This window comes from Apodemus sylvaticus, chromosome 23 (assembly GCF_947179515.1).
Source record: "Apodemus sylvaticus chromosome 23, mApoSyl1.1, whole genome shotgun sequence".
Taxonomy (NCBI): domain Eukaryota; kingdom Metazoa; phylum Chordata; class Mammalia; order Rodentia; family Muridae; genus Apodemus; species Apodemus sylvaticus.
Window position 1 is genome coordinate 20,016,221 of NC_067494.1, and position 25,606 is coordinate 20,041,826.

Consider the following 25,606-nt stretch of genomic DNA (forward strand, 5'->3'; position numbering starts at 1 on the left):
GGATAAGGAATAGACAATATGTTGAGAAAGTTCACTGGAAAGGTAGAGTGTTTGGCTCAGGTGGAAGGAGGGGGCATAGGGAAAGTCCTGCGCACAGAGTTGTGTAGGTTGGATGAGGAGAAATGGAAGTAGAAGGAAACAGATGTGGTGGATGAACACACTCCTGTCAAGCCCTGACAGGAGAAGCTTACCCCTCTAGCATTTCCTGAGAGCCACTTTCTGTCATTACCAGTTGTATGGCTTTGTGCCCCGTCTTTATTCCTAAATCAGGATTCAAAAGTCAGGAAAGAAAATTATTTTCCCATTAGCAACTCATGCAAAAGCTCCAGACTTGTAACTGAATCTCTGCTGGACCCCAATGCGATGTTTTTACACAATTAAACACTAAGACTTCAAGGAGGCATTGTAGACCAGGGCTTTAGGAAGGGAGCCCTTCTGTCATGCATATGGGTAAGGAGGTGCGGGGTTGGGCTGTGTCTCAGTCATCCAGTCATCCATCATCGTCCATCAATGTCAGTACCACCTGCAGAGACACAGCCAATGGGCAGTCAGTCACCCAGGCCTGACAGCTGGCCATCAGTCCCAGGTGGGAGTTCTGCAGGCTTTCTGAAGTATTCACTTCTGTTGTTCTTGTTGTTTTTTAACTACCTGTGAGTTCCAGGAAGCTGTCTATCCTCAGAAATGGAAGATAGTAGCAGTTCTATTCCCCTTTCAAAGTTGGTCAAAGCCAAGCTAATCAATGGCGGATTTGACCTGTCCATCTCTAAAACTATGGCGCATCATCGAAGAAGAGCAAATACCAGGTAGTTTAGGAAAGAAACCGTAGCAGATACTTTTATACACACAAAGCATGTTTATTTTAATGTCAAGGCTTTAGCATCAAGCGTGTCTAGACTGAATCATGGCAGTTGACCAATAGCTGGCTGCCATCAGCATCTATGAGGTAAGGCTTTGTGACATTTACTGGCTTTGCCTCTGAAACATTAATTGTCACCTCCTTTAAAGTTGATGCTTATCAATTACACCTCGATGTAAAACAACATTGATAATTAAGTATATAGTTGTTATGATGATACAAACCACAATAATAACCTCTCAGAATATGATATCTGCTTTTCCCCACCACAGAGTTCATAATAGCCCATATTAAAAACATAAGGAATGCTTTTTGTCACTTTTCCTGTCATAAAAAGATGGAACCACAAAATCAGAGCAGAGTCAAAGTGTAGTCTCTTAAGTGTAGTTCTGTCAGTGCACTGGGTGTAACATCTTGTTATAGCAGGAACCTCAGTTTTCCTTAAATAAATAAAAAATGTCCTGGATAATCTCAAAATCAAGATAGGTTTTTAAAGGTCTTAAATTCTTAATATGAACTTCAACAAGCAAATCAATTTTAAAAAAGCTACAGAAGAGTAGGCTGAATAAAGCAAGTCCCCCCGTTCCCCAATTGCAATGTTGAAATTAAACAAATATAGGTTTAGCAAACGCTAAGTCACGGGCACAGATTCTGCCCTTAGAACAATTAGTAAACAATCACATGGACTCAGAATGAGGACTTCCATTATGGACGTGGAAGTGATTAGAGAGCTGTGTGAGCCTTTATCTGAGAGATTACCCTACAGCAGTGTAGGGGGCCTAAAGAGATCACATTGTGTCTAGCAAACTTTCCAAAGTCGGATTTACCACATCTCTCCTGTCCCTCAGAGAGGATAGTCCCCAACATGTGGGGGATAACATAGAAAAGTGAAAAAAATGTACATAATTATTTTATTATATTTGAAACTTTCATGCCTGTGTGCTGTTTTACATCATTTCCATCCTTTCCTTCCCTAACTCCTATCTCCCAACTCCCTTTCAAACTCATGACCTCTTCAGTAATTATAACTCTCTCTCTCTCTATCTCTCTCTCTCTCTCTCTCTCTCACACACACACACACACACACACACACACAGATACACACACATACAGACACACACACAGACACACACACAGACACACACACATACACACATACAGACACACACACAGACACACACACAGACACACACAGAGACACACACACAGACCCACATACAGACACACACACAGACACACACAGACACACACATATACAGACACACATACTTACACACACACATAAACACACATACACAGACACACACACTTACACACACACATAAACACACACAGACACACACATATACAGACACACACATACACATACACACAAACAGACACACACACACATACACACACAGATACACACATACAGACACACACAGACACACACATACACGTACATACACATACACACACACAGACACACACTTGCGGTTTATTTACCATTGCTCCTAAGTGCATGCATTTAGTGCTGATCACTTGGGATTGGATGAATACCCTATCATTGGCTTCATCCCTGGAAAAAGCCAATTCTCTCTCTCTCTCTCTCTTTCTCTCTCTCAGAAGCCATCGATTATCTCATGTTTATTTTAAATTGGTATAGAAACATGTTCATGGCATATTAAAATCTAGTTCTTGGAGAGAAATTTTGTATTAAATTAAAATTCATTGTCAGTGTCAGAGACTACAAAACCCATGAAAGATGCTGGCTGCCAGTGATCCTAGCAACCCTTTTCTCTGCTTGGCTTTGTTTCCTCTGCTTTGTTCTTAACTCTCAACACCAACCTGTTAAGGCGTGAGTCTGGGATGTTTCACAGAAGGTCATAGGTTGAGGACTTGAGGTGGTAGAAATGGTAGGCGGTGGCCTGCTTGGCTGGAGCCAATCATGAGGAGCGAGGTGGAGGGAGTCAGGGTCTTGCTCTGTCCCTGGTCTTTTTATGTTTCCAGATTAATCACAAGGTGACTGACAGTTGGCACATCCTCCTGATCATGGGGACTCTGCCCAGTTTTCCCCACTTGATGGCTGAAATCTCTAAGACCCTGATTTTTAAGTCTGTCGCCAAAGACTTTGAAACAGTAAGCCGCACTACCAGAGCCTGAATTAGTCTGTAATTACTGGTCAGTATTACAGAGCCATGTAAGCCTGAGAGTTAGCACCAGCTAGGAAACAGGAAGTTTAGGAATTAGGGTTGGGGCCCAGTGATCCTCAAGTTGCATCTCCTCCGACTTCTAGAATGGTCCCACCCTCACACGTGAGACTCTACTTGAAGACCTTTCCAATCAACCCACAAGTCCATATGCCTGACCCTCGACATTCAGAAGTGGGCTTCTTGGTGGGTCGTTAAGTCCCATTTTCTCTCTGTTGCCTGATCTAGAACATAAAACCTCCTAGTAGGGACTGAATCATGTATTACAAGGCCACCTAGATGTGCTCAATTACTCTCTCTGTTTGTTCCAAGCAGACACATGATCCCTGGTTCCTGGCCTTGTGGTACCTCACACAGTCTGGAGGTTTAATGATATAACTCTAAATGGATGCGATACATTTTCCATTGTGCCCCTGCCCTTCCCTGTCTTCAAAAGGCACTGCTGTTAGCCAGCCATCAAGTGGGATGTTTAAGTTATCTAAAAAACCAAAAGGAGCATGGCACGGTTGTCTCCGGAGGGGCCCTGCCTTACAAATACAGAGGCAGAAGCTAGCAGCCAACCATTGGACTGGGCATGGGGTGCCCAATGGAGGAGTTGGAGGATGGTCCGGAGGAGCTGAAGGGGTTTACAGCCCCATGGAAAGAACAATGATTTCGGCCACCCAGATGCCCCAGGACTCCCAGGAACTAAAACTTCAACCAAGGGGTACACATGGTTCCAGCCAAAAATGTGGCAGAGGAATGCCAGGCCGGGCATCAGTGGGAGGAGTGGTCCTTGGTTAGGTGAAGGCTCAGTAGAGATCCCAACAAAGGGAAATCAAGGAGGGGGAGTGGGTATGGGTCGGATGAAGGTGCATATTTGTGGAGGTGGGGGGTGGGAGGAGGGGTTGGGGTCTTTGGGGAGGGGGGAAACCGGAAAAGGCTTTACCATTGGCAATGTAAATGAAGAAGATAGTCAATTAAAAAAACCAAAAAAACCCAAAAAAGTATCAAAGTTCATGCAAAGCACAATGGAAAATGTCACATTGCTTTCATGGTAAAGCAGTCTGATGTATGGTATTTTAAATATATAGCAACTTTAACCCAAATGTACATTATATTTTATAGTCCGGTCGTGAGAAACCACTCTGTTGTTCCAGGTTCCGCCCCACTGCTGGAGCAATGACAGGCTGTGGGGGAGGCAAACAGTGGGGAGCACTTGAGTGTTTATGTGTTGGGCTTTAGAGAAGTGCTGAGGCACTGCTCAGCATGTGGGAAAACTCAGTCTAAGATGTGGGAGGCAGAAAGTAGGGTTCCTTGACTCCTGGGATTCCAGTCACTGATGGGGTATCAAAAAGAGAGGGAAGGAAGGATCATCGGGGTCCACAAGGCTGGGACCTAGACTCCCAAATTCCTAGACATCCAGGCACTCAAGGGCCCACGGGCTGATGAAACTTATATAACCAGGAGGAGTCCCAGTGAGGATCCAATATTGACGATGTCACAGAAGCCAGAGACCTGGAACCAGACCAGTGACTCATTACAATGAACATGTGAAGATGTGTGGGCTGAGGAACATTATAACTTTTAATTTTTCCAAATCCTGTTTTTAATGATGGTTCTTAAACACTTTAACCTTCCTTATAGCCTACCACCCACCAGAGGTAGCGGAAAAGAAAGGATACGGGGAAGTGGACCTGTTTAGAAAGGTTGGCGGAGAAGCATCTTAAAAAATGCTCAACTTCATTAGTCATTAGGGAAATGGAAATCAAAACAACCCTGAGATTTCACCTTACACCAGTCAGAATGGCTAAGATTAAAAATTCAGGAGACAGCAGGTGTTGGAGAGGGTGTGGAGAAAGAGGAACACTCCTCCACTGCTGGTGGGGTTGCAAATTGGTACAACCACTCTGGAAATCAGTCTGGCGGTTCCTCCGAAAACTGGGCACCTCACTTCCAGAAGATCCTGCTATACCACTCCTGGGCATATACCCAGAGGATTCCCCACCATGTAATAAGGATACATGCTCTACTATGTTCATAGCAGCCCTATTTATAATTGCCAGATGCTGGAAAGAACCCAGGTATCCCTCAACAGAAGAGTGGATGCAAAAAATGTGGTATATCTACACAATGGAGTACTATTCAGCCATTAGAAACAATGAATTCATGAAATTCTTAGGCAAATGGATGGAGCTAGAGAACATCATACTAAGTGAGGTAACCCAGACTCAAAAGGTGAATCATGGTATGCACTCACTAATAAGTGGATATTAACCTAGAAACCTGGAATACCCAAAACATAATCTACACATCAAATGAGGTACAAGAAGAAAGGAAGAGTGGCCCCTTGTTCTGGAAAGACTCAATGAAGCAGTATTCAACAAAACCAGAACAGGAAAGTGGGAAGGGTTGGGTGGGAGGACAGGGGGAGAGAAGGGGGCTTATGGGACTTTCTGGGAGTGGGGGGGCTAGGAAAGGGGAAATCATTTGAAATGTAAATAAAAAATATATTGAATAAAAAAATAAGTTAAAAAAAAAAAAAGAAAAAAGAAAGGTTCTTTGGAGCAACTCCCGTCTGTGTTGTCTGGAAATCAGCAGTTCAGTACACAGGTTAGCAGGCAATGGCAGCTCGATCCACTCACAAACACCTCACAGATACACCAGCAGCCAAGTTCGGTAGAGTTGGGTTAGCAAACAGGGCTCAGCAGCAGCTGTGGCAGGACATAGCAGAGACAGCCAGGTTGGAGCCTCAGCAGGAGCCAGCAGGAGGGACCAGTTCTCCAGGCTGTGTGTCTCTCGAGGAAGCAAAGATCAGTGAAGATATGAAACCCACAAGAGGTGCACAGCCAGCTCTACCAGCAAGCCATAACACTGCACGTCCTCCACGTGCACGTACATCCAATCAGCCCGAGCCTGCAGAGTCCTGACAAATGGAGCTCAGCTAAGCAGTGGAAGGCAGATCAATACAAGTGAGTTGTTAGCAAAAAAATTCCTCCTCAGGTGCTTGCTTTAGCAGAGCATCCTCTCTCCTGTGTCTGTTTCAATGAGACGTCTCTTCATGAGACCGCCTTAGTCTTTCACCTGTGTCCACTTTAGGAAGACACTCCTTCTTGTGTCTGTCCCAGCAAAACACCATCCAACACAACTGACTCTCCAAAGAACCCTTAAGTTTCCACTTCAGGACATAGGACACACTGTGACACATTACAGCTTCCATGATGAGATGTTTTCTATGTGTTGTAGTAGTTATTGTTGTTGTCTTCTTTGTGTGATTTTTTTTTTGGGGGGGGGTGTAAGAGCAAAAGGGTAGATATGAGGGGATGGGGAGATGAGCCAGACTGCCTGACATGAAAATCACAAAGAATTAGTAAAAAGTTTTTTTTTTTAAAAAAAAATTAAAGCAATCTCTTCTAAGGGAAGATCATTTCCAATCTATGTTAGAGTTCTCCATGCTGAAGTTAATAGTGCCTGACTCAAGTTGCCTGAAATTGAACTACAGGTAGACAAGTTTTTCAGGTGTAGAGGCTTAATTTAGGATTTAGGAAATCTAACCCAAGTTCCTGACTCTGTTTTTCCAGAACTTTCTCAGCTCTTCATTTCCTTCTCATCAGACTGGGTCTGTTCTTGTAGAAAAATGGTAGCCATGGTCACATACCACAAACATGCACCCACCCTTTCCAGGAACATAATTGTAGTCCGGGGACCTATGTTGCTCTTTGGACCCAGTATCTGGATTAATCACTATAGTCCATGGGAAGCGTATTGGCTCTTATAAACAAATAACCAGGGAGAGCTTAAGTTACTTAACAGGATTTTATATCACACAGGAGAATTTAGAAATGAAGATATCCAAATCAGGGGAAACTTTACTTGTATATTTATGTTTGAGAAAAATAGACAACCAGGTAGAAAAATGGTTGGTCTGATCCAATGGTAATAAAATAAAGAATCCTGGTAATGTCTGTTAGGGCTTTTGTCTTCTTTCTTTTTTTAAAGATATGGTGTCATGTACCCCAGGCTGTTCTCAAATTTGCTATGTGGACAAGGATGATCTCGAACTTTTGATTCTGCTGCCTTTGCCTTCTGAGTGCTGATGCTGCATGCTTACATCACAAACCGTGGTTTAGGATGTGTTGGCCACTGAACCTAGGTAAAGCATGCTAAGCAAGTGCTCTACCAACTGAGTCGACTGCCAATATGTATGGATCATTTATTGCTTCTCTATAAATCTCTTTTGTTAATTTTAAAGCAGGACATTTGTCATACAGAGGTCTTTGGGTACTTCAGAGATTGTCAGAGGGTGATAGTCTCAGGGTTTATGGTTATCTGTGGAGGTGAAGAGAGAAGCTCTAATTTCTGTGATCCACCTCAGAGAAGAGGAATTTTGCTTTCTACGACCTGCCTCGGGGAGATGTGGGAGTTGGGGAGTCAGAGAGAAGTGCTAGCCTCTAATTCTCTCTCATTGAGAAGAACTCAGCTCATTAAAGCACTAGTGTATAGAGTATCATTTTCTGAGCCCTGGTGGAAGAAGGTATCAAAGACTTTAGGTATCAAGAATTATCCATGAAACTGGGGATAAAGCTGACATCTTTCTAATCATATGCTTAAGAATTGGGAGGCAGTTTAGTTCCTCAAGGAGACATTAGACGATTGCTTTCCAGAGCAGGGAGAATGGATGGCAGAGACACAGTAAAGAGTGGCTTCTGCATGGGACATATGACATCATTATCCATGGCCTTCCTGTAGGGTTGGACAGTTTATACTTGAAGGCTCATGAGCATTTGCAAACCTGCCTGGCAAGACTGAAAGAGGTCCTACTGAGCAGAATAGTATGTATTAGTTTAACCCTGAGCCGCCAGGACAAAACCGGTGTGCTCTGGGAATGGTTCTGTTCGCTGTGGGCATGTGTGTAGGGAAGCTTGTTTTTCTTTTTACCTTGCTTAAACCTTTCCAGAACCAGTGGCCCTAAAACTGTAGTGTAGTGTGGTAAAGAAGAGAAACATTATTTCTGATTCAAGTAACAGCCCTTAGGAGCATGGTGGCTTTGTTTTGTGAGAGCATTTATGTCTTCCTTCCTGCAGTTGAAGCTGGTCACAGAGAAGAGGAAAGCAAGGTCAGGGCAGAGGTTGGTTTCCTTTTACATAAATATTTATATAGCCTCAGCTCATTTCATTGGTGAGATATTTGGTCATGAGACTTTGTAGTCACAAGGGAATCTGGGAAATGTAATCTGTAGCTGGGATTATGGTGGGCATTCAGAGCTAGAAAGAATGGGTTTGGAGGGAAAATTTGTCATAGACAGTAAAGAATATGGTAAGCAAGGAGACAGATTGAGATGATCTGATTTAGATTTAAGGAATTCCCTTTGAATGTAAAAAGAGTACTGGAGTGATAGAGTCACCCAGTAAGATACTATACAAGTATTTAGTTGTGAAACGTTGACAGTGTAAACCAAAGCTTGGAGATCGGAACAGTTGTTCAAAGATTGTTTCCCTTGCTTCCGTGAGACTCCTTCTGGAGAATCTAAGCAGATTTTTAATGCCTCCCTACATATGCACAGAATGGGACAGTAATAAAACCCCAATGGTTCTGAAGCAAGAAAGGACCCATTCTGCCAAGGCCACAGTAGAGAAAAACCGCCCTTTATAATGCAACACATGATAACTAACATCGAGTGCTAAGGTGCTCTTTCCTTTTTAAGCCTGGAGAACTGTTCTCTGTGCCGCACTCCCCACCTGGCCCCAGCCTCATCTTCCTCCTGGTGCCTGGTGACTGAAGATCCACAAGCTACTTGCAGCTGGTAGAGGTAACACATTAGAAATTTATTTTTCCTGTCATAATAACAAAGTGGAGGAGGAACAGCAGCCTGGGCATAGTTTCGTGTGGGAAAACCCACGGAAAGAGACAGCTGAAAGACACTGCGTTTCTCTGATTTTCTTCTCAGGGAGTCATCCTCAAAGGACCGGGAGTAAAATAGAAAAGAAAGAAAGGGGGGGAAAAACCTGTTGCTTTTGGTCATCTCATTTTTAGGGGCAATTTAGTTCTGTTCTCCCACCCCCTGAACCCTGTTTTTTGCCAAATGGATGTAGGGATACCTGATCCAGAGTCTTGTGGTGTATGTGTGTGTTCTTTAAACTCATGTTTCTTGTACAATAGCAATAGCTCAGGTAACTGTATAAATTGTTTTTCTTGATTTGCCTTTGGAAAGATTGCCCCCTAACATCACATCCCTGGGTTTGCCTCTGAAGTCCTAGAGATGGTAATTTAATTAGAGGGAAATTATGGGGAAGGGAAATGAGATCCTCTTTCAGAACAAATTAATCGGCACAAGGCAGTGACATAAGCACGTGAACATGAGCATTCTCAGCAACAGCTTTGCATAAACATGGGAGCGTAAGGATAGACATCCAGGTCCTATGAGGAAATCCAGCGGGGCACAAACTAAAACGTTATGGCTCGGGTGCCTTCCTCAATGCACTGCTAAACGCTTCAAGGCTTGACATATGAGGAAATAGATTTAGCAATGTAAGTTATTATTTATTTATTCCCATGCTGAAAAGGTTTATTAGGTGGGAAAAGGACAAAGAGGGGAGAAGAAGAAGGAGAAGAAGAAGAAAAGAAAAAGGAGAAGAAGGGGGAGGAGGGGAGGGGGAAGAGGAAGAGGAGGAAGAGGAAGAAGAAGGAGGAAGAGGAGGACAGGAGGGGAGGAGGGGGTCAGGGAGTGTGGCAGGGAAGGGGGAAGGGGAGGAGGAGAAAGAGAAGAAGAAGAAGAAGAAGAAGAAGAAGAAGAAAGAAGAAGAAGAAGAAGAAGAAGAAGAAGAAGAAGAAGAGGAGGGAGAGGAGGAGGAGGAGGAGGAGGAGGAGGAGGAGGAGGAGGAGGAGGAGGGAGGAGGAGGAGAAGGGGGAGGAGGAGGAGGTGGAGGAGGAGGAGGAAAAGGAGGACGAGGAGGAGGAAGAGGAGGAAGAGGAAAAGGAAGAGGAAGAAGAAGAAAGAAAGAAAGAAAGAAAGAAAGGAGGAAGAAGAAGAAGAAGAAGAAGAAGAAGAAGAAGAAGAAGAAGAAGAAGAAGAGGAGGAGGAGGAGGAGGAGGAGGAGGAGGAGGAGGAGGAGGAGGAGGACGAGGGCGAGGACGAGGATGAGGAAGAAGAGGAAGAGGAAAAGGAAGAGGAAGAAGAAGAAAGAAAGAAAGGAAGGAGGAGGAGGAGGAGGAGGAGGAAGAAGAAGAAGAAGAAGAAGAAGAAGAAGAAGAAGAAGAAGAAGAAGAAGAAGAAGAAGAAGAAGAAGAAGAAGAAGAAAAGAGAGCTATTTATTTATTTTTAATATGAACCCACTGTCGGATCCCATTACAGATGGTCGTGAGCCACCACGTGGTTTCTGGGGATTGAACTCAGGACCTCTGGAAGAAGTCTCTTAACTACTGAACCATCTCTCTAGCAGCAGTATGAGTTTAGTATTCATGCTAATAAGGAAAGCAATACTAAAATGCTCCCCCATCCCTGAGCTAGAGACCCTTGCCCTTGCTAGGCAAGAACTCTACCACTGAACTAAATACTCATCCTCTGCAAACATCTAACTATGGGGCAACTTGAAGAAGAAAATTATTTCTGAGTCTTTAAGGAGAAAGAATTAGTTTAAAAGGGGCAGGTTGCCTTCCTGGGGCATAGAGCCCCCTTGATGTTCACAGTGCTTTGAGGAGCTTACAGAAACTTAGTCTATCTTACCGAAAAGAGAAAAGACAACATCCAATGTTCTAAAGTCATTAATATCACTGGGATGGTAGGATCTCACGAAGGTCCAAGGTAGCAGAGTCTAGAAAAGTATTGATAAGGCTCAGAAGCTGCCCGTGCCTTAGTTCCCCTAGTTCAAAGTCAACCAGCAGGGGCTACTAGAGATCGGCCCAGGCCTTCTGTCGGTGCAGGTGCAGTCAACTGCAGGAGAAGACAACAAGTCCCAAAGAAACAAAGCCTTGGTGAGGTCAGGGCTTGGTAGCCTCACATAGCATAATTCTAATTTGACACTGAGACATGAGCTCTTCTGAGTCTAGAGATTGGGGAGTGAGCATATGATAAGAGCTCTCCTTATATGCACTTCTGTGAGTCTTGCTGTGCAGGGTCTCCTGTGGACTCAGAGCCTCAGGAGGTCTGGTGAGGTGGAGGACCATGGGGTGGGGGTACCCAGCTTTGACTGAAGTCACTCTCCCAAGGAGATCAGAGAAAAGCTGAATCTTAGTCTGCTCCTTCAGGGGTGAGTTTTGCATTTTCCTTTGTGCCAATTTTTAAATGAGCCAAAATTTACTCTGTAACATTAGTCAGACTTAAAAATGGACTCTCTGGAGTAAGTTCACTACCAACAAAGAAATGGAGAGACTTCAGAGAGGTTCTAGGCTTTAATAAAATGCTGCTGCTCTCTGGTGACAGCTTCTGTAAAAACTTTGAAAGGTCTGACACTCAAAGCTACAAAGGGCAGCTCCAGGCAAACTCTTCCTTGTCTTCCTTGTTGCTGAGACCTATTGGGTTAAAGGGTTTTGTTGTTGTTTTTGGAGATTTTCTTTTGTTGTTTTGGGTTTTTTTCCCCTTGGTTTTTTTGTTTGTTTGTTTCTCTCTCTCTCTCTCTCTCTCTCTCTCTCTCTCTCTCTCTCTCCCTCTCTCTGTGTGTGTGTGTGTGTGTGTGTGTGTGTGTGTGTGAGTTTTTCTGGCCCAATTGTAAATGTTTTGAATTTAAAAGACACCCAAATTCATTAAACGTGTGAAATGATGGGAAAAAAAGTGTGAAATTGTAACAGTCGGTTTGTAGTTGATTAATAGAAATTTCGTCTAACAATCACGAGAACCTTCCGGGGGTCATTGGAACCGAGCAGCTGTAGAGACAGCAGGAGTGGGGTAGACGCTGCCCAATGAGGGCTCATGGAGTTCCAGACAAGTGGGCAGAGGCCCATGCACTCCGGCTCTGCTGGCCTCTGGGAGAGGCTGGCTGCAAGGTCAAATGAATATGCAGATTGCCCGGCAAGGTGCTGCCTTGCCCTTGAAAGGGGTTGTTTCCAAGATGCATGAAGGCTTCCAAGTGGATGAAGTCACCGGAGGGAGCTGGTCACTTGGTCCTGGGTAAACTGCTTGTTCAGGAACAGCCTCTTAGCTTAACTGATCGTGCCATGAGCAGAGCTTGTGATTTGATGCGTGGCAGTAACTCTAGGGAGTCTTGAAACGGGCGGGCTACTTAGTGAATACAAAATTTAGCAATTGATTGAAATGTCTGGATCCCTGCCCCGCCCCATACAGATCAGCCCTGACAAGGGTAAGGAAGGGAAATGAAAAATCACTTTGGGGAGAACTTTTTCCCCATGATTTTTTTTTTGTCTCCACCCACCCTAAACCTGTAGTGTCTTTGAATCCCTGCTGCAGGCTACCATTCTTAAGTTAAAGGAGTTTTGCTTTCGAAGAGGTACAAAGGAAACATCAAAGAAAGTGTCCCGGTAGTGGCATAAGGACAGAATAATGGTGACCTAGCAGCTAGAGTCTTGGCCAAATGCTGAAAGTAATTCACGCCACTCACTAACAATGGGGGATGTGTGACAATGATATATACCAGGAGACAAGGACAACCACTTCGCAGGGGCTTCGATGCCCCACAAACCCAATTGTAGGCAGATCAATACTGTCATAAGACAATTATCAAAGACCATCACCACATCATATTTTCATACCATAAGCAGCTCAAGGCGCCAGGGATGGCTTTCCTACAGAAAGCACACAGCATAACTTTGAAGGGTGTGAAATTGCAATGATTAATAATTATAGTTATTAGCACATGTGCCAGCTGCTCATGTATGGTTTATCCCTTGATTGATGGCGCCATAAATGCCTATCTATCCCTCTGACGCTGAATCAAGGGGGCACATAACCGTGGGCAGAACGCTTTGCCAGGAGTTTCATCAAAATAAAAGAAAAAAAAAAGTGGGCTTAAAAATCTCCCTGGATTGGGAGACACCTCGGTGAGAGGGTCTGTCTTTTGTTTGCCTGGCTGCTTTATGGGCCGCTGAAACCTGTCTGGTTAATGTTCCCAAAGCCTTTGAAGTTTGGACTGCAACTAACAAGGGGCTATAGTTTTCTAGGCCCCCTCACTCTCTGAGCTGTTGCCAGGCTGCGGACAATCATTCTACATATTACAGACAAAAACACTATGACCAACAATGAAAGAGGAAAAAAAACAACCCACCCCTACTCTTTGGGAAGCTGTGGTCATCAGATGCAATTACAGATGAGGGTTTTCCTGGGCTTTGAGAATATTTTGATGACTTCATAAATTTCAATACAGACCTGGACATTGAACATCAAAATGTATTTTAAGAACTGGTGCCTCAGAAGGCATTGCCGTCTTTAAGATGAAAAGACTACTCCATACAGTTCGAGGGAAAGCACATGAATTTCCTTCTCTGTAAATATTCTAAATCGTGGATTATGAGAATCAGTTGCTAGTCATGACTAATTGTGCAGTGTTAACACTGCATGTTCGAGAAAAAAATTGACAAAGAAAGAGTAAGGACAGATATGAACTGTTTCAGACAGTTGGTCTTTGGATTACCTTTCTTTTTCTAGCTCCATTAAAAGTAAGGACAAAGCTGCCAAGGATGCAGAAGGCTTTTGTTTTATTTTAAATTTCTGGGTCATCCTTATTCAAGTTTATAGACATTAGAGGGATAATCAGGTCAGATGGAAATGCTTTAAAAGGCAGAATAAAGCAAGCACACCAAACATGGAGGTTACAGAGGAAACCTAAGCTTGCTAAAGATGACAGAAAATGCCCTTGGGAGAGTCCCCTCTAACAGGCATCAAGAAGTCTTAATGAATTCCCTTCCTGCTAAGTTTGTGGTTCCCTCACTGTGTTGGACATATACGGAAACCCTACATGCATTTCGGGAGATGCTAGAGTCATGGGGGGCTTCGGACCCCTTTTCCTGAATCCAGCAGCTCCCCATTCTGAACCATCACTAGGTAGGAGGGCTGTTAATATCTCTGATAGATCAATTCTGACAGCCCATGCTAACACTTACAGACCTTGAGAACGGTATACACTACGTATAGCACTCTAGAATAGGACTGTAGAATTCAAAGTCACATCATGTGTGGTTCGAATCCCCCACAGAAAACAAACAAATTGAAACAAGCCAATTGAACACACCAGCAGTTATAGCCATGGCTCATTTCAAGGCAATGGAGTTCTCAGTGATAGTTTTGAATGTAACTTAGAAAAGGCTGCCAAGCATCAGAGCTTTAAAATTTTCCCAAATAAGGACACTGTGCTGAGAATGGACACAGGCTTATTTCCAGACTTTCAAAAGATGGAACTAATGAACAACGTGTTAGGGAACAGAATAAATTTCAGACTTAGCAATACTAAGGCCCAAGTATTTTGAACAGAGATATTTAAAGCAAGTAATGCTGCCAGAAAAATAACTTTACTCGATAATGTGTATAGGTCAGAGCGTCTCAACCTGTGGGTCGTGACTACTTGGGGGGCAGGTGTAGAACAATTCTTTCATGGGGGTTGCATCTCAGATATCCTGCATATCAAATATTTACATTGATATTCATGACATTAGCAAAATTACAGTTATAAAGTAGCAACATGAAAAACTGTATTAAAAGGTCACAGTGTTAGGGTAAAGAGTGAGAACCACTCTTTAACCCAACATTTGACAAATAAAACATAAGCAGTGTTCACCATTTGAACTGATAACAAATTTCCATAGGATCTCATTCAAAATGAATGACTCTTCTCCGTGTGATAAGGTTACAGGTATCTCCTATTTTAAACAGTGTCTTAAGGCAAATCATCAAGAACAGGTCACTATATTAAATGTCATTTCTAGTGGCAAGAAAAGTCAGAAAAATATATTTAAAAGCAAGAGATAATTTTTGTGAAAATCAACTTGATAGTGAAAAGTAGATTATAAAACTCAAATCTGATGAAGGAATATATAATTTTTATTTGATTAAATATGCCCAACAAAATTACATACCAATGATTTATTATTTAATGATTATAATAGCCATTTATGCAAATTTTAAATTTATGCAAAATTTAAAAATCAGTTTAAAGTAAAACTTTAAACTTTGTTTAAAAGCTTGCTCAAATAAAAAAATATAAGAAAGAAAGCATATTTAGAGATAATGGAATTTTCACTCAAATGTTTCAGACTTTTATTTCCCACATACATAGAGTCTGTAGTCTTGACATAATTTTAAGTTTTTTTTTTTAGATTATAGTTACATTTTCCCTTTCTCTTTTCTCCTTTAAAACCCTCCACCTTGTTCTTTTTAAAAATCATGGCCTCTTTTTCTTTAATTGTAAACACACACACATATGTATATGTACACACACAAATATGTATATGTATACACACACCCACACACACACACACACACACACACTCCGCAGTACTTAGTGTGCTCAGTCATGTAATGTCACTTACACGTATTTGGTTCCAGGAAAGACAAGTTGGTGTTGATCAATTGGGACACTTTTCCTCAGGGTTTTTCTTTTTAGATTTGTGCTTCCAAAAATATGGATAAGTACTGAAACACCACGAAAATTCTGTAAAATACATGAAATGAAACTGAAATAGTGTATAACTGAAAAATTGTGAAGACAAATACTGCATTTCCTCTTATATGTCAGAAGTATGTTTTGAATTATAAAGTTTGTACATGTGTTTAAGTGTGCATAGGTATTGATAATCTTGACAGGAGACAGAGATATCAAGAGAGATAAAAAGAAACGAGGGAAATGGTAACGGGGTGGATTAGCATGAAAGCAGAAGGGAGAACTGACTCATGGGAAAGTGGAAGCAGTGAGGATGTGTGGGAGGTCAGGATGGAAGGAGAAGGAGCCAGAGGAAAACTCACTGATGCAAATGTAACAAGATGTTGCTTGCTGCACATTGATTATATCAGACTAAAACCTACTTGACTATGAATCCTGTTTCTTATTTCTTGATTCGCATGGGCATCCTTTGGTTATGTACTTCCAAAGTAATGAGTATAGCTAATACTTCAACAAGGGATCTTGTGAACGTAGGTTTCCTGATGTCAATTCCTTTAGGCCAATCACCAGTTCACAGCATTGCTGAGTCTGAAACTTATTCTGGTCCCTAATATGTTCATTAGCTGCATCTTTCGAAACTCTAAAAATAAGTCTACGTCAGTTCCCAGCACAGTGTCTTTTGGATACATTCGAAGAGACACCTCAGAAGGCTTTCTTGGAGAACGCTATACCAGTGTCTAAATCCACTGGTGGTGCATCCTAGAGCCAGGCTTAGCAAGGTGGATTTAATGAAATAAACCTAATCCACATGTCAGGAGTAATTTTGGGTGACAGAGAATAAATTAAATCTAACATCAATTCTGTCACAATTGGCACGTCTTTGGTAGAACAGGTTCAGGATTGGCATCAATCTCTTTGAGTGGTCAGATTTCCTTGGCATTGCCAGAGACTGATCTCCAATTGTTATTAAATGTGTTTGGAAGTTGAACTATACACATGTGGCCATGGAGTATGCCAATCAACATGTAGTTAGGAATTTTGCTGCAGAGGCCAAGAGTAGGCATTGCATAGGGGAAGGTGCATTGCTATATAAGACATTTGTCTTGATCAAAGAATTTATGATATTCTTGGGGACCATCATAAAAATTACCAAAGGGTAGATGGTGAATGCCAAATGAATGCACAGGGAGAACTTGTTAATCAAGTTCTGAAGAGTCAAAGGTCAGATGAGAGAGTGTAGGGGGGAGGTAGTTTCCCTAATTGGTTCTTTATTTGTTCAATAAGGCAGGCGAGAGCCAATTGTTGGGGGAAAGGAAAGGTGGGACTTCCGGGTCCCAAGAAAGAAGTAAGGGCATGCAGGGAAAGAGGAGGTCTTTTGGCCAGGTTTCAGAACCGGAGGCAAGCTACAACCCTGTAAGATCTTGAGTAATTGGAAACAGCGGATGGCTGAAGTAGGCTAGTTGATAAGATTAGGACAGGAGATTTCAGTGCACAGCTATTGCGCGATTTGGCTAGTTTTAAAATAATAAAGCTGTCTAGCATTTTCTTTCTCCGTGCTAAGGTGGGCAGGCGAAAGAAAGCCGTCAGAGCAGTTGATAGCAGCTTGGTGAAAGAGGTAGCTGGTGGAGCAGGGCAGTGGCTCCCAGCCTTCCTGGGTTGGGGGTTGGTTGCTTGTGTTAAATCCTGGGCTAAACCAGATGAAGAAAAGGGAAGCACCAAGAAATGTCGGAGCACTGGATGAGCTCCCAGGAAGGCAAGTAGCATGTTTTTAAAAATTACACACAAGAGAGGCCAAAGACGCATGGAGTAGATGAGACTTTGGCATGATCCTAAAGGGTGAGAAGACTTTGATTGGCAGAGGAATGTAGAGGGAGATATTGGTGAAAGAAGAGACTGACAAGTGTTAAACAGAAACCAGATCCTAGCTGACAGCCTCCATGGAGGCCAAGTGTCAGAAATGCACTATGGTCTTAAGCTCTGTGTAAATTCAAATACTCTGTGATTCAGTTAAACTACCACTGTTGATTACTGTAGACACTTTCCAAACCTCGAAATAATAATAGTATTGTCCGTCTTCAGTGGTTTCATGTCTCAGGATAACAGAGTCTATGTACTTATTGTACTCTTGTGATTTAGGGGCAGACTCTTGGTTATGTTGACACACATATATGACTTAGGTACACATATGGCTTTGGTACACATATATGACCACATTGAAATGGCTGTGCCCACACCCCTCTTATTTTTCCAGGAAAGAAAATAATCTTGGCATGGAGATAAACAAGAGAAAATGACGACAGTCCACGAAGGGATATAGGTATGTCATTGATAGTAAAAGGACTCCATCTAATTTCATTTAGATTCCCTCACTGTGTGTCCACAGGTGTGAACACCACAAGTTTGAGGCACTCTCTACCTTGCAGAAGTTTAGCTTCTCATGAAATCTCTCTTTCTTTCTTTTTGTTAGATGCTTAAATAATTTTGCATTCAATTATCAATGTTATATAAATGTTTCTAAAAGACATCAACATAATTTCTTCTTTCATATTTTCTTTTTTTCTGGAATATTTAAACAGTTTAAAAATAATGCTTCTTCATTTTTTAAAAAATGTCTTTCAATGAAGGACCTAGAATCTCTATTACCAAAATATCTCAAATATCTCTTTCTCTATCTCTAATCCCAGAGATATAGTATTCTACTCTGGCAAGTAGACTAGACTTCAGGACAAAGGGAGGCCTTCTCTACCTCCTCCTTTTCTTCCTTCTCCTTTCTTCTTCTCCTCTTCCTACTCCTCCTTCTTTTAGAAAACATTTATTTGTATTTTTGTTTGTGCAGATAGGTGTGTGTGCACGTGTGTGTGTGTGTGTGTGTGTATGTGTGTGTGTGTGTGTGTATGTGTGTGTGGGTGCATGCTCTAGTTTCTCTTTATAGTATGGAGTATAAATGTATCTTTCCACTATAGAATATGAAAGTGTCCCTCAGAAGCAGAAGTCGAGGTCCTTCAGTTCAAAGATGGCAGCCTTGGCAGAGAAAGGTGCCGTGGGCTCTGTGTGGGCATTGTTGGTCCATTGCTTCTGTTAAACACATTTCTTTTACCACTGCAAGAATGCTTGCCTCAGTTTAGCCATATACAAAAGAGCCTTGTACCTCTTGACAGAGAATGGCTTTCATATAAGTTTGTTTGATTTAGTTTTCATCAGAAGAACTTCGTAATTCAGCATAACAGGGAACAGTACTCTTTGGTGGGGGGAGTAAATACCACATTAAAAATCAAAGACCAAAAATTCTGTAAGAGGACAAAACATCTAATGAACACAAATATTCCTTAGATGACTACTGGAAAAGTGAGTATATCAAACATTAAAAAGGAGGGGAAAAAGTCATGTTTTCTTATAATCAGAACCTATGAACTCTACTAGCATGAGATTTTCTTTTATAATTCTCATTGGATATAATTCTGGGTCTGTGCAGTTAAAAGATATCAAAGTTTAAAATTGAATTATCAATTTCAGTCCACTAAAATATGATTGAGTGAAATTGTGTTCAGTTCCTCTAATGGGCTTATTCTAGTAGTTCTGGGTCAAAGCAACAAGTCCTTATTAGAGTACTGGAAAGACACGTGTTAGGCGAACCAGACATCTAAGTTATAATTCTCACCCTTGATTGTTACCTGGTTTGGGATATGACAGCAAGCTCCTAACAGCAAGCACACTGTTGGTCTATCTTCTCGCCTTGGCTTCAGCTTGTAAAGAGTCATCTTATATCTGAAAAGATTAGAGAGCTAAGTTCAAATTAGGGAAAGCTGTAAAAAAGTTGACTTTACCAATTTCATGTAAATGGAAATATGTGATAACAATATTAGATCAAGTCCTTAAATTGTTTTAAATTGTTTAAATTTAATCTCTAAATGTTCATCTGATAAACTGGTATCTTCATGCAAGTTTATAATTTAGGAGATAAGGAATGGACACTTTACTGACTTTCTTACTTAAAGAACTGCTACTCATATTCAACTCAAAGATGTCTTCTCCAGAACAAGTACCTTAACTCTCCAGACAGGATTGGATTTATCCCTTCTTCCCTAACTGTAGCTCCTGGCACACAATTTAAGTGTAAAATGACCCTATTAGATATACTTGTTTGTTGGCTCTGTTTTCTCTAATATTGAATCCTGGCAGGCTAAGGACTGTCTTCATTTTTAAATATTCCAGTTTTTAATGATGTCTGGTACTTGGTGACTACTGAAATGTATGTCTTAGGGTATGTTTACAGGGATGCTCATAGAACCAGACAGGGATTCACTTGCCAAATGGGTAAATTATTAAACCAACATCAGGGCACCCCCACAGAAGTTTTGGTTCTAGACTAAAAGAGAAATGTACCCAGACCAAACTGGATACCTTGAGTGCCAGTGAGAAAAGGTGATGTCATACCCACCCTATGATCTCAATAGCTTAAAGCATCTTTAGCTGCTCCCATTCACTGCTACCAGTAGGATGGACTCCAAGACCCTCTGCCCATTGGAGACTCCATATTGTGTTCCAGAAGTGTTTTCTGATATTCAAATGGCATTTAGACATTCACTGAGCATCCGCCTATGACTATGCCTGAAAACACAAGAGATGCAGACACATTGCCAGTCAGTCAAGTAGACCTGTATCAGAGGAGTTGTCTAGAACAACTGCCTTCCTGGGTTTTTCAAGAGTTTGTTAATGATTTTAGGAAATGGAAAGAAGAAAGAGAGGCCATAGTTCATAATTAATAGTAAGTTAAAATATTAGTGAAATTACAGAGAGATAGTATGCTGAGTTGTTTTCCTGGTGCACTCTGGCTGAGTCCTGTCAGCCTTCATTACTCTGAAGGACTCTGAACTCTGTGGTACCAATTGTCTAGAACTAGGGATGTTATTCAGAGCCATCAGTGGTCTTAAGAGGCACAGACCTTGTCAGGTGCCTTCATCCAACCCAGAGACCCAGTGATAACAGCTTTTAAAAAGGTTTCTTTGTAGACAGATTTCCATTCTACACACCTAGATCTCTCAGGGTTTGGGAGACACTTCCCTTCCCCAATTCTTCTCACTTGCCTATTTTGCATTTTCTTAAAAACAAACACAAAATTGTATGAATTCAAATCAGATACATATAAATGAACACATAACTTCCAGGGTTATTAATTTGTCGGAAACAAAATCAAAGCCCTTTAAAGAGACATATTAAAATTAACCATAAAATTATTTATGAGATTGGTATGTTTTAAAAAAATTAAGAAAAAGAAAAAAAATAAACAATAACAACAAGATCACACAACAGCCAGCCAGAAGAGGTGCCAGAACCGAGGCAATTTACTAGACAGCTGGGATCACATGCGTTCAAGTGAAGGGAGAATTATAATAAATTAATCCTGCAGAAATCCACTGCAGTAGATTGGGTATAATCTGGAAACTTGGTAGTAAATAGGAAATTGAATTTAAAAATTTAGCCTTATTATAAATTGACCTTGGATTTTCCACATGAAAGGAAACCCTTAATACTTCTGTTTGTATAAAAAGAAACATTAATCTTTACATCTACATAGTTATTTTTATCATGATACTTGTCTATTCAGGCTGTTTTCTCAACACTATTTATGCTGAAACGGGCATCTGCTCAGTTCACCCAATTCAAAACAAAAATTTGCATAATCTGTATTTGCATAGCAGCAAGTGGGTGGGGTTTAGGCAAGCGCACAGATGAACATAAAAATCAAATACGGGCAGGAGGGAACTCAATTTCATTATAAAAAACCATGTTTGTTTAAACATAAAAAAGCTGTGTAAACAATCCAAATGTGTTTGCTGTAGTTTAGCCTACAAGGCTCCCATTTTGTTCCCATCCCCTTAGCAGTTCAATTGAATGAATGCAAATACACTCTGGATGCTCACGAGAGACTTCTATTCAAAAATCTACTCAGAAAAAAATATAAAAAATAAGGTAGAACAAGGCAAAAAATAGAATGGTATGCAGAGTCTGGAAAAAGAAAAGATAAAAGTTAAAGATAGCAAAGCTTCAAAGAAACTGAGATTTTCTTTTGAAAATTATGCTGTTAGAAAATGGAATAAAAGAAAATCAGAAAATGAAGGTTAAAAGCAAGTATTTAAAGAGCTTAGAAGCAAATAAGTATAGTAGCTGGCCAATGAGCCAACCTACTATGAGCCAACCTAATAGGAAAAAGAGCACCAGAGATAATGATTGTAATTTAAGGTGACAACATGACTGTAACAAAGACAAGGGAAGAGAAGGGTCATTGAAATGGACTCTTAGGAACAACACTTTGGTACAGTTGGAATGCACATCAATGTTGGATCTAAGCATAAATCTCTTAGACTGAAAGAACACAACCTAGACTCATAGCTAACATTTTTTACAGTTGAATTTTAGCAAGTAGCCTGTCATCCATGGTCAGCCAAAAGACTGTAATGTCAGGTCTATCATAGCATAAACTGGGTATTAATGGAGCCATTAATCACCATCAAGACCGTATTAGGAGTGGATAGCCAAAGAGAGCTAAACTGACAGCAAGTGGCCATAAACCTGTCCAAAAACTAATTTGATTACCATCCTATCAGCATCTGTGCCACTTATGAGGGTTCATTTTTTTGATGAAATTAAGTAGACAAGTCATTCATGCGTATAATAGATATCTAAATCATGGTAAACATGTTGCTGGCAAGAGAAGTAGTGGAAGAAAGTGGGGAATTTTTTGGAATCTGAATATAGGACCAACTGAATGGAGAGCAGCCTTTGCACAACAGTTGGGTACAGAATGGCATCAAAGATGCTTTGGATGCAGCCTCCAGCCAAGTGAGAAATGCATAGTTTCAAAGTCAGCTGGTGAGACTCGGAGAATGTTGTTTATTTATGGAAAGGAATGTTTTGCCAGAGTAAACTCTCACTCTTTATGGGTCATAAATGTTCCCAGCAAACAATCTGTTTTATTTGGAGACATTTGAGTCAGTTAAGTTTCAGTCTTCTTGACAGTTGGAATGGTGGCATGTCATCATTAGGGACAGTCTAGGGAGAAGCCGTGCCTATGCAGTGGACTGTGAATAAGAGAGGTACGGTGAGTAAGAGAAGGAATATTGTAAGGGGAGGAGCACCATGAATAAGAGAAGGAGCACTGTGAGTAAGAGGAGGAGCACAATGGATAAGAGAAGGAGCACTATAAGTAAGGGAAGGAACACTCAGAATGAGAACCTTCCAATTACTACAACAACAACAACTACTACTACTAGTACTCCTCACACACACACACACACACACACACACACACCATTTGGCTTTTGTTTGTTTTCTTGTTTTTGAGATAGGATTTTACAGGGTGGTGTAAGCTGGCCTGAAATTCACTATATATTTCCAGTCTAACCTCAAAATTCCAAGCTTTTCTTTCTACTCGCATTATTTGACACCAGCATTTGGCTTTAATAGTGCAGAGTTCTGTTAATCTATTCCTTACATGAAAACACATTCCCTCCCCAAAATTCTCAATTATTCACATTATTAGAGGAAGAATACAAATCCTATACTGAGGAAAAGGTTTGTTGAAAAAGAGGTGGTTTTTTTTTTTCTTTTTTGCATCAAAACTTCAGATACAGATACACTTTACACTTTAACATACAAAAGAAGGAACATATGTGCCGAAATGGTGTTTGGTAGATTCACGTGTTCCCCCTCTTTCTCCACATGCTCATTCTTGGAAGCTAGGGGTTTGCTGTCTCATCAGTTGCAATTGTCTTGCCACACATACAGGTGGGAGCATTGAAGAGAGTTAGTGAGCTTGAGAAAGCATTTTTCCTTTAATATCAAGACTAGGGGCAATGCTCTGTAGATCTCTAAGGAAACCAGGCAGAGTGAGACTTGTCTCTGGGCAGCCACGCGACCCAGAGGAAACACCTTGCAGTGGCTACACTAAGGAGCCTGAGACTCAGTATGCTGCCTGTGCCACAAGCTGAGGCCTTGTCTGGCCGGCATCTTACCTGAGTTTGCAGATGGGCCATTTCCCAGGTGGGCCCAGACAAACGCTCCTCATTAATCATGGCTTAAACCTCTCTCAGTGGGGAGACCGCAGGTTAGACATCATTTGGAAACAAATTGGGTGAAAAATAGCTCTGACAATAAGGAGCCCACATGCAATTCCCCTGTGAGGGCTTCGGCAGTGTGAAAACAGGCTCTTCCAAGACACTAAATGATCTGTCAGTTAGCGGATGACATTATAATCCAGTTTTGTGTCATATCCAGCTCTAAGCCTCTGCGGCAAGCTCCAGCCTTTGGCTGAATTTCCATCCCCCTAGACTCAGCCAATTTACATAAGGCATTAGGACTTAGAACTGAAAAGGTGTGTGCATGTGCCTGTGTGTGTGTGCATGTGCGAGTGTGTTATGTGTACTTGTATATGTGTTACATACAACAGATAGGCATGTTCATAGGAACACAGTAGCAAAGAAGAGCACCTGGCCATAACGCTGCATTACTAAAATGAAACTTGGCAAATACCCGTGGGGCTAGAAGAGTCTCAGGAGGATAAGCCCCAACCTGAGTAATTTTATGGGATATTAAGAAGAGGAGGAAGAGGGGGAGGAGAGAAGAAAGAAGAAGAGACTTGGAATTGTGACTACATTGTTTATATTCTAGGTAAGAAAAAGTCAGCCACCTTCCTCTCAAATGCATCCAAGCCTTCAGAATCTCGGCATATATTTATTTATTATTTTTGAGCTTCTTAAAAGTAACTGTGTATTTGCCTTAAAGTGACAGATGGTTCTACCACAGTGTAGCTATTATTTATACTAACAGATTGCATTCAAACTCACTGTAAACCAGTGTGTTTTGTCTTTCTCATCTCAGAATGGTTTAGTGAGAGGAAAAAAATAGAAGATAATGTCAACCCATGTCCTATAGACACTAAGAGTTCATTTATAAAATGAATATTTCTTGGGGCACAGAAGTTGTCTACTTTCTTGTCTTAAGTACTCCTAGTTCATTGGAGTCCTCTAGGAAATAATTCTGGAAAATGTAGGATATGTGTATCCCTGGAAAGGTCTTTGTTTGAAAGGGCTTTGTTTGAGCCTCTGACTTGTTAGAATCCAGAGATGTCTACACAAACTGTAATATGCCCACATTCCTTAGCTCATTCACAACCAAGCAACTTCTCTGATCTACAGGTTTCATCTGGGAGATGAAGATGTCTACACTCTTAGTTCAGGTCTCTGTTGCTGGAATGAAACACCATGACTCACAGCAATTTGGCTTACACTTCCACATTGATGTTCACTACTGAAAGAAACCAAACAGGGCAGGATTCTGGAAGCAGAAAGAGATCCTGAGGCCACGGAGGAGTGCTTCTTAGCCACTTTCTCAGCCTACTCTCTTATAGAACACAGGACAAGCAGCCCAGGGATGCAACCACACACAATTGGCTGAGGCCTCCCCCATCAATTGCTAATGTAGATCTTATGTAGTCATCGTCTCAATTGAAGGTCCCTCCTTTCAGAGAGCTCTAGTTTGTACGTCAACATGAGACCAGCCAGTCCACTTGCTATAAGATCCTGGAAAGGCTTCTCTGAGTCTAATTCCTGAGGGGGCCTTAGCTCTGGGAATCAGAGACACCTTCAGGGCCAGTGACCTAGAGGATATAAAAGAAAGATGCTCCCAATTTCCCCAGAAAGGAGGCATTGTGTCCTGGTTAGGACTGATAAGTAAGAGGCAATTGTGTAAAAGTCTTAAGGAATAGTTTCCCAAGTAGTGGGACAACCAGAAGCAAAGGTACTGTGGCAGCATAGGAATGCTTAAGGCATTGAGGGACGACTGTTACTTATACCATGGGTAATGGAAATGACAGGATCCTGGGGATTTTCTAATTATATATATATGTATATATATATATGTATATATGTATGTATGTGTGTATGTATGTATATATGTATATATAATATATACATGCATACACACATATATACATATACATACACATATATGGTTATATATAACCTTGGTTATACATATAC